Source organism: Diospyros lotus, chromosome 11 (assembly GCF_014633365.1).
Source record: "Diospyros lotus cultivar Yz01 chromosome 11, ASM1463336v1, whole genome shotgun sequence".
Classification (NCBI taxonomy): domain Eukaryota; kingdom Viridiplantae; phylum Streptophyta; class Magnoliopsida; order Ericales; family Ebenaceae; genus Diospyros; species Diospyros lotus.
This window is the reverse complement of record NC_068348.1, coordinates 23,696,385-23,707,059: the sequence shown is the minus strand read 5'-3', so window position 1 is coordinate 23,707,059 and position 10,675 is coordinate 23,696,385.

Here is a 10,675-nt window from a genome sequence, read left to right as displayed (position 1 = left end):
TTGGGAGAAGTTTTGTACCAAAGTGACGAAGGTGCTAGCCTGACGGAATTTGGGGGCACCGAAAGTTGATTGCTTTCAAATGGTGAGAGGAATCCCGAGGTGTTGAAAACATTAGGGCTGGATTCCCACTCCCACAGCCCCACTTATTATATTTGTTTTCTTGTTTATTTTTTAACAAGTACATATTAAAAATGCAGTATTTGTTTTTTTATTAAATTTATTATCAACTTATTAAATTTAAAACAAATACAATGTATGTATTTGTTTAGAATTAGAATTTCGGTATTTGTTAATTTAAAAAGACACAAATTGCTAATGCGTGAGATTTTTTATATTTGAATTTGCATTTGTGTGAAGTTATTTTGATTGGGAGACATAATTTCTGTTGTTAATAGAATTAAAGTATATTAAAACAATAATAAAAAAATATCTATCATAATTTCTAACATGACCTTGAGCTTAAAAGTATAATAATTTATTTGATTTTTTTTTTAAAATGCATTGGTCAAATTACCCTTAAGTCTAAAAATATAATGACTTATTTGGCCTTTGCTCTAGACACTTCACCCAATGATTTAAGTAAGTTTTGTAAGATTAATTTAATAGTACTCATGCTTAATAACAATTAGTGAATATTATAACAAAATTCATGTTCTGATAATCCCAATAACATATTATTATGTATAAAAATTTAATTATTTAAATGATATCGAAAAGGATTAATTACTATTAAAATATTAAACTTTATACAGTATACTAATTCTACAATAAATTTTAAAAATTATCAATTTTACATTTGAATTGTAAACCTTATCCTTTTCTACAATGCTTTAAGAATTTAAATAACTAATATTTTATGTATTAATATTTCTGAAATACTGTGAAAATTGGAAGATAAATCAATAATTAACAAATTAAAAGTGTATTAATTATTAAAATTTTAATGATATTGTTGAATGATACGAAATTAAAAATTAAAATATAAAATTGACAAATTTTAAATTTTATTATAGAATTGATAAAGTGGGTAGAGTTTGGTAATTTTTGGGTTAAATTGCCCTGCCGAAGTTTTGGGGGGTAGTTGGACAAGTTGTGATAGTTTGAACAAAGAAGCCCAATTGGGCTGCTGAATATGTATGTAATTAAAGACTTGTGGGCCTGAGATAGCCCGTTGGGCTGCCCAATTCTCTTTAGTAAAAGACTAGTCCTTTTGGGTTTGCAGGCATAGGTCTAAGCAATGGAAAAGCTCTCTGCTAATTATCAGATAACAAGTTAATTTTTTTTAAAAAAAAAAAAAAACATAAAAAATGTGTCAAACCGGATACAATACTAAATAGGATGAATTAAAGCTTGGAAGGTAGTGGAAGACAATTCATTGAATCAAACAAAGTTGACTCTGGCTCTGGGAAACCTAGCTCCAACTTATTCCTGAAATATTATTTATGAGGCGAGTTCAAATTCGAATTGCCCCACAACCATATAGAAATCCTCCAGTTAAACAATCATATAGAAATCCTCCAGTTCCCCCCTCCCCCATTGCAGTCTCAACAGATGATTTAATTTCCAGGTGCCCACCTCATCATTAACCTTACCAGCCTCACCATCCGCCAGATATTTTGCCCATGACGTGAAAGCCTAAGCCTGGGGCATTGGTAGGGTTTTGACTAGAGGCTCTAATGATGATAATTTATAATGTAGTAGCAGTAGTAGTTGAACGTAGGTGGTTGCGTTGGTGAGTTTGGGATCAAATCTTAGTAGAATATATATATACATATGTAAATTTTAGACTCAGTCTCTTAGGTCTGATGCGGGGTCAAATTTAGATGCATTAATGACACTGTTATAAATAAAAGTCTAACAAGATATTATTTGACATAAAAATGATGATTAGAAGGTTGGATGGTGGTGTAAGTAAGATTGCCAGTTACATGATAGCTAATGAATTGGGGCGGGCGGGCTGGCTGGCTGGAGCATCCAACCTACATGCTCTAACCCTTATATATGTCTTTCTGAATAATTATAATATAAAAAATAAATAAATTATTTTGAATTAATCATATTAATAAATACATGACATGAGACGACGAGCGTAGCCCCTAGAGAGAGAGAGAGAGAGAGAGAGATTGGTATGGTATGGCGGTGGGGTGGTGCGGAAGCGAATAGAGACAAAAATAAATAGGCTTTAGAACAAGTTGGGGGGGAGGCCGTAATTGTCAAGTTGCTATATTGCTGCTCCATGCCGCCGTGATGGGCCACAAAAAAACAAGCGATGCGTTTGGCATCTCAAATTAGCAAAACCGCCTTTTTTCTTAAGGCAAAGGCTGTAGTGATCCATCATTCATTCAAGTCCATGTTGTGGAAGCGGGCCCGTTCTTATCTCCTTGCGTTCCGGCTCCACCATCAAAATGCCAAACAAACAAATATCAAAATCTCTTCCCTTCCCTTCCCCCGTTATTTCATTCTTCCAAGAAAACATTTTTTTTTTGGTTAAAATGAATTGGCAGTTGTATCATGTTAAACTGAAAATTAATTAAAATCATTCATAATAATTTACAAAGCCACTCTCTCACTCATTCATTCGAGGTAATCTATTCATAAAAAAATCACCCAAAATTGTTGAGATTGTCTCTAATTCAACTCAATTGGTTGACCTAATCCAAGCTTAGTGGACCCCAGTATTTCAGACCCATCTCATCTCATGCATGCATGTATCAAAATCCAAATTTATTTTTAATTTTAAAAAGGGTTAAAAAAAATCATAACCCTACAACAAATCACATGATTTTAGGAGGAAATGGAAGAGAGAAAGATAAGATCCAGCGGGAAACAAATTGGGCGGGTATGGTGTGGTGTGGGGGCCATGCAAACTCAATCAGGAGCAGAGAGAAGGCCGACCCATCAGATATATATATTATATTATTATTATTATTATAAGCTAATGGGAGAGAGGGACAAACAAGAGGGGTAGTGGGTCCCGTATAAATGCAAAAGTACATGTCCCCATCGTGATTGATGGCATCATCGTCTGGGCTTGGATGATCTTGAGTACCGCCCATTCCCATTTATTAATTAATTCTGCTTCATCAGATTAAAATTCAACGAAAACTACATATATATATATATATATATGTTAGTGAACAAATTGGCTTACCCAACTTGCTTCAGTCTCATTTGGGACCCTCCGTTGTTTTCATCGTATCGTATTCGTATGAAACACGCTCAAGTTCCCAACTTTTCTTTTCTGATTTTTTTATACTTAATCGGAGCTTAATGGCCATAACTTGCTCGTGATTTATATATATATATATAGAGAGAGAGAGAGAGAGAGAGAGAGAGAGAGAGAGGGAGCAGTAGTGAATGGGAAAGGAATCAAGACGCTAACTCCTCCATGTGTTCAAACGCAAGAAGGAAGGGAAGGATAGGATAGGATAGCAAAATGTGCTTCAGCTTTGGAGATCAGATCAATTAATCAAATGCCCATCCACCCACCCTCAAATCAATTAATTACCCAAACGGTACGATACTTGCCATCTCGCGAGTTCGCTTGCCTGACAGCTAAGTCATGAAATTACTTTGATGCCGCCTGAAGTTACAAGCCTTCAGCATCTTAACACGTGAATAATTAAATATATTTGTTAATGAAGTTCACGCCCTAATGTAACGCCTGACTTATATATAATCATAAATCTCATTTATGACGTCACTCCATTGCCCAACATAATTGCCCTTAATATTATTTCAGTGAGCAACGCGAATAACACCCTAGCATCTATGACCCACAACTCACCTCACCTCTGTTAGTAGGATCATCCCACTACCCCTGTGTAAATGCACCATATTCCCAAGGTATAAGAAATTCGTAAATCTCGTTCTTAAGATATAAATCAAGTAGTTGAGTTATGATAAGTTAGAATCATGAATTCAACTCTTTATTTTACGTAATGAGACAAAATTTCTATCTATGATTTACTTTATTTATTAAAATTAATGACACAAACGATGAAAAAACACGTAAGAACAGTAATTTTAAAAAATTTGTAATTTTCTTTTGCATTTTCACAAGTTCACTTGATGATTTATCATTGCACCAACAAGAAGCCCACCACACAGAGTACCACCTGTCCAATTGTTCGATTTAAAGCAGATTAAATTTATTATTAGTAATTTAATTCTTGTATCATTACAATTTTATGTGTATTTAGTTTACAAATTAATACTTATAAGGTAAATTACACACATTTTTATAAAATTTATCTAAATTGCGCCAACTGTCCCTCTTATTTTTTAAAATGTCATAGATCTCCCTTGAGTTTAACTCCCAGGCAACATATGCTCCTCTGATGTTAAGAAATAATAATTAATTTTCTTTGAATTTTCAAAATACAGTCCCCTCTCTCTCTTTTAAAAAACTAAAATAAGAAACAATTGTTAAGCCAAATTGACAGATTCAGGTTGGGATGTTGCATGGTTTCAATTGAGACCCAGCAACAATATTGGGCATCATTGTTGGGTTCCAATTGAAATCACCCAATATCATCGTTCTAATTGGATCTCAAAGAGATAGAAACTTGATAACCCACGGGTTTGTTGTAAAATAACACTACAGCAAAGTCATAGTTAATAATTTGAGAAAATAATAAAAATAAAGAAAATAGAATACGTAAATTTTTGGCAAAACCCCCTCCCCCCAATAAATTAGGGTAAAAATTACAAACAAAATTAAAAAAATTCATTACAGAAAAATAATATGAATTACAATCTTCTTTTTAAATTATAAAGAAAATAACAATAACAATCTATCTTGAAAATAGGAGAAACACTCCGAATATTTCTAACTCTCTATTTTTCTCTCTCATAATAGAATACTTGGAATGATCATCAAATGAGCTAGGGAGGCCAATTATAGGCCTCCCTCACACGTTGGCATTACATAAAATTTCAACTATTGCGGCTGCTAGCTTCTTCTAACTTCTTTTGTGGTTGCTACCTTTTTTGTCATTTTGGTCCAAAAGATGAAATCACTCACCCCGGGCACCCCCCACACTCGGCCTGACAGGACGTGGGAGGAGGTTAATCATGGTGACCCAGCCGGATGCAGTGGCTAGACCCGGCTCACCGCGCACAAGTAGCCCCCCTCACTTTGGAGAGAGGTACCCCCACACTGCCGTTTGCGAGACTCGATCCTTGGTCTTGGTCCAAAATTCACCACGGAAGGCACTTTGTGCCCCCTTCTTGACCAATTGGGCTGCCTATGCGAGCACCTTTTTTGTCATTTTGTTTAACTTCAATGTTGCACTTGGCTTCTTCCAGTTCCAGCTTCTTCTTCCACAAATGTCAAAAAGGTTGACCTTTTTGTTTTCTTCAATTTCTTCTTTTCTTTGTATATTTTATTCAAACATTACAGCCACATTTCTTTCTTAATTGTTGCGGCCGATTTTCAACCGTAACTTTTGACCCAACAATTTTTCACTTAAAGATTTGATTGAGAATTAATCAATCTTCACACCATTATTTCTTCCTTGTCATTCCCTGTTGCTTATGTCTCTGCTAGGCTACTAGAGGATTAATACCAAACAAACTTGTCAGTATTAATCGCTTTTGTCAAGAAATCTACTAGCTTGTCTTTGGTATGAATTTTCTGTAAATCCATGATTATTTCCTCCATTTTCTCACAAACAAAATAGTATTGAACTCGAATGTGTTTTGTCTTTGAATGAAAGGTTGGATTCCTTGCAAGATGCAAGGTATTCTGACTATCACAAAACAGAGAAATTTCTCTTGTTCGTCCCCGAGATCCTCTAATATCATCTTCAACCATACTACTTATTTACTAGCTTGTGTAGCTGCTACATATTTTGCTTCTGTTGTTGACATGGCTACAATTGACTACAGTTTTGAAACCTAGCTTACAGCTCCGCCAACAAGAACAAACACATATCCTGTGGTGAATTTTCTTTTGTTAAGATCACATGCATAATTTAAGTCAACATATCCTTTGACAATAAAGTCTAATTTCCCATAACACAATGCAACATCTATGGTCCCCATAATGTATCTTAGGACTCTTTTCACAATATTTCAATGCTCTTTACGAGGATTCGCCATATACCGACTAATGACACCCACTACATGTGCAATGTTTGGTCTTATACAAATACGAACATTAAACTTTTCACTATTGATGCATACGATACTTGAGACATCTTTATCTTCTCTGCCTCACTGCTAAGACTCATACTGGAGGATAACTTGAAATTAATAAGAAGTGGGGTGAAAATTGACTTATAGTCTTGCATGTTGAAGCATCGCAAGACCTTCTTCAAATAATTTTTCTATGAAAGTCACATTTTTCTATTATTTTTGTCTCGGCGAATTTGCATCCCTAGAATCTTGCTTGTTGGCTAGGTCCTTCATTTCAAACTCTCTAGCCAACTATGCCTTCAATTCTTTAATACAATCTTTGTTGAGGCATACTACCAGCAAGTCGTCTACATACAATAGCAAAAAGTGTAATACTTTCACCAAACCTCTTGAAATATGCATAAGGGTCTATATTAGGTTTACTGTATTCAAGACTCATGATGAAGGAATCAAATCTTTTATACCAATATCTTAACTCCTGTTTGAGATCGTATAGAGAGTTGTTCAACCTGCAAACTAAGTTATGTTTTTTTTTCTTCAAAACCCTCTGGTTGGAGCATATATATTTCTTCTTCAAGATCCTCATAAAAAAAATAGTCTTCACATCTATCTGCTCTAGATGTAAGTCAAATGTAGCACATATTGCTAAAACTATTCGAACTATAATAATTAGAATAAAAATAAAAAATATCTCATTAAAATCAATCCTTTCTTTTTTAGCATATTCTTTTACCACCAGTCTTACACGATATCGTTCCACTTGATCATCGCTATTACGTTTGATCTTATACACACATTTGTTACCAATAGGCTTTATTCCTTGTGGCAACGAGAAAAGTTTCCAAGTTTTGTTCTTTTGAAGAGCTTCAATTTCTTCATGCATTGCTGTCATCTACTAAGATGCATCTAAACTGTTCATTATTTCTTAAAGAGTTGATGACTCCCCATCATCTATTAGAAAACAGTATGCAACATTGCTCTCCATAACATAATTCGAGTGCTAACCTGCTCGTCTTGTTAAGCAACCTGACGAAGGAATTTCTGGTGCCCCGAACACAACTAGTTCTTGTTCCTCATGCTTCGGTGCTGCTTCAGAAGAATCCTTTTGTTTAGATTCATTTTTTACATATAGCATTATAGTCTCTGAATTTTCTTTCATAGTGCTATCATTCACTTTCTTTTCTCTGTAATTTATCTTCTACAAAGATAACATCCCTATTGACTATAACCTTGCGGTCAGTGGGATCCCATAGGCAATATCACTTCACTCTGTCAGCATACCCCAAGAATAAGCATTTCTTGAACTTTGGATCCAACTTCGTAGTTTCTTGGGCATTGTACATCACGTATACTAGACTTCCAAATATATGAAGTTTTGAATAATCAACTTTCTTCCGAGTCCATATCTCTATCGGTGTCTTTAATTCAATTGCAGTTGACGAGGCCTGATTTATCACATAATAGGTGGTACTAACTGCTTCTGCCCAAAAAAACTTTTCTATATAAGTCTACAGCTTCCAACATTGCTCTTGTTCTTTCTAACAAGGTTCTGTTCATCCATTATGTCACTCCATTGAGAAGTGTATGCCGTAGTAAACTATCTTTTGATGCCTTCCTGATTAAAGAATTCAACAAACTCATTGATGGTATATTCTCCTCCATTATCTGACCTCAAAAACTTGATATTCTTTTCAAATTCAAAATCTACTCACACTTTGTATACTTTGAAGATTGGAAACACATATGTCTTCATCTTGATAGGATACACCTAGCATTTCCTTGAATAATCATTTATGAAGAACACAAAATACTTTGCTCCTCCCAAGGACAGAACTAGTGCTTTCCATACATTAGAGTGAACTAATTCTATAATTTCTTTGTTTCTAGAATTCGATGTATTGAACTTTAACCTGTGCTGCTTACTCATAACACAATGCTCACAAAAGGGTAAGGATACCTTTGTGAGACCCGGAAGTAGATTCTGCTCCACAAGGATTTTCATTCCTTGTTCAAACATGTCCAAGTTTCTAATGCCACACTGTTGTAGATCTTTCACTTGGACTACTTAAAGCAACTGATGCTTGTCCTTCCAGCAAAGTCTCCCATTTTAACATGTATAACCTCGCAATTACCTTTTCTCTCTTTATTAGTACAAGTGCCCCTCGAATCACTTTCACGATCATTTTCTCAACCACAATTTTGTTGTCAAGTTCATCCAGTTATCTTAAAGACAACAAGTTCTTCCTCAAGCCTTCCATATTCCGTACTTCTCGAACGGTGCGCATTGTACCATCATGAAACTTCAACTTAATGGTTCCAATATTGACAATCTTTAAGGCATGATTATCACAATTGTACACAAATCCTTCAGAGACAGATTCATAATAATGGAACCATTCTCTTTGAGAGATTATGTGAAATGTGGCTCTAGAGTCAATGAACAATACATAAGCAAATATTGTTCTGCCTTCATAAGTTGTCATTGCTTCACAGCATAATGCATCATCTTCACCAGAGGTACTTACTATATTTCCTTAAGGAGTGAAATTTTTCTTGTTCAAATTCCAGTAATTCTTCAGGTGATCATTCTTGTAACAGTGGTAGCACTTCAGTTCTTCTTACTTCTTGACTTTGACCTACCATGATTTTGACTCCCATTTAAGTCACGTTCCGTTGATCTCCCTCTCACCACCATTAGTGCATTTGCTTGTTGCGAGTTGACCAATCTGTCTTCTTTGTTTTTGCATCGATTTTCTTCTTCAGCTGCAATATCATCAAAGACTAGGATTTTCGTTGTGAAAATATTTTTCAGATTGATGGTGAGTTGATCATATGAATCTGGTAGACTTTGAAGTAAAAGTTCAACACCTTCATTTATCTTTATTTTATAACCCAAAAATAGGGTATTCAAAGAGTTGATATGTTGTGTCACCGATTTAGATTCTGACATCCGTAGAGTATGCATTTTCCTCTTACGAAAATTTTTGTTGTGAAGTGTTTTAGCCTCATACAATTTTGTAAGATGATCCCAAATATCATTTGTTGTTTTCTTCTCTTCTATGCTAGACAATATTTCATCTGTCAGTGCCAGATGAAGATTTACAACAGCATTCATGTCCATCTCATTCCACTTGTCGTTATTCATGAAATCTCATGGCCTATCGCTGATGACCGCCAAGCAATTATCTTTTCTCAAGATAGTTTTCATTTTCAATTTTCATAGTGAGAAATTTCTTCTGTTAAACTTTTCAATGTCAAATTTTGCTGCCATTGCTTTTATCACGAACTACTTTGAGCATAAAATGAGCTCCCACTATTTCACATGAACAGTAACCATACGTGTGAATAGTATCCCCATACACGTGAATAGTACCCAATACCTTCCAAAAGATGGATTAATAATCTAATTTATTTTTTGATAAGGAGAATCCACTTTTATAGTGATAACCACATAGCATATAAAAAGTAGATATATAAACACTCCAATATAAGCTCTGATACCACTTGTTATAAAATAACATTGGATTAAAGTATGGTTACAGCTAATAATTTAAAAAAAATAATAAGAATGAAGAAAATAAGACACACGAATTTTTTGTAAAAACCCCCCAAATAAATAAAAATAAAAATTATGGACAAAAGTAAAAGAATTCACTATAAAAAAATAATAGGAGTTACAACTTTTCTCTAAATCACAGGAAGATAACAACAGCAATATCTTTTGAAAATAGAAAAAACACTCAAAATATTTCTAACTCTCTATTTTTCTATCTCATAATAGAATACTTGGGATGGTCATGAAAGGAGCTAAGGAGGCCAATTTATGGGCCTCCCTTACGTGTTGGCGCTGCATAAAATTTTGACTACTACGATTGCTAGCTTCTTCCAGCTTCTTCTGTGATCGCTACCTTTTTTGTCATTTTGTTCAATTTCAATGTTGCATTTGGTTTCTTTAAGGTTCCAACTTCTTCTTCCACAAATGTCAAAAAGGCTGACCCTTTTTTTTTTTCCTTTAATTTCTTCTTTCCTTTGTATGTTTTATTCAAACATTGCAGTTCATTGAAAGTAATAAAGGTGGGCAATGGTAAATTGAAATGTGTTTTTAAACCAAACCCCCGTTGACAATTTATTTATACTTCCAAACTATAACAAAACCACCATTTGCTTAAAATCATCAAAATTATAGCTTAGCGATTTGGGTGATTTCAACTATAATAATTACTAGCAATTAATAGAACAATAAGAACATGTCCTAACAACAATGACATTTTTTTATTTTATTAAAAAAACTTAAAAGAACTTGAGATTTATCAATTAAACCAACCATCGAAGTTATTAATTGGAATGGTTGAGGCTGAGGTAAAAAGGTTGATGTCATTTTCAAAGGCCTTACTATAATGAATTTTTTATTTACTTGAAAATCATTTAAAATTCATAATTTAATAAATAAATAAATAATTTAAACCATAAAAAACTTAATTTTATTTGAGATTAGCGTAGGTGGTTTGGCAATTTACTGAAACTCAAAGTCCAT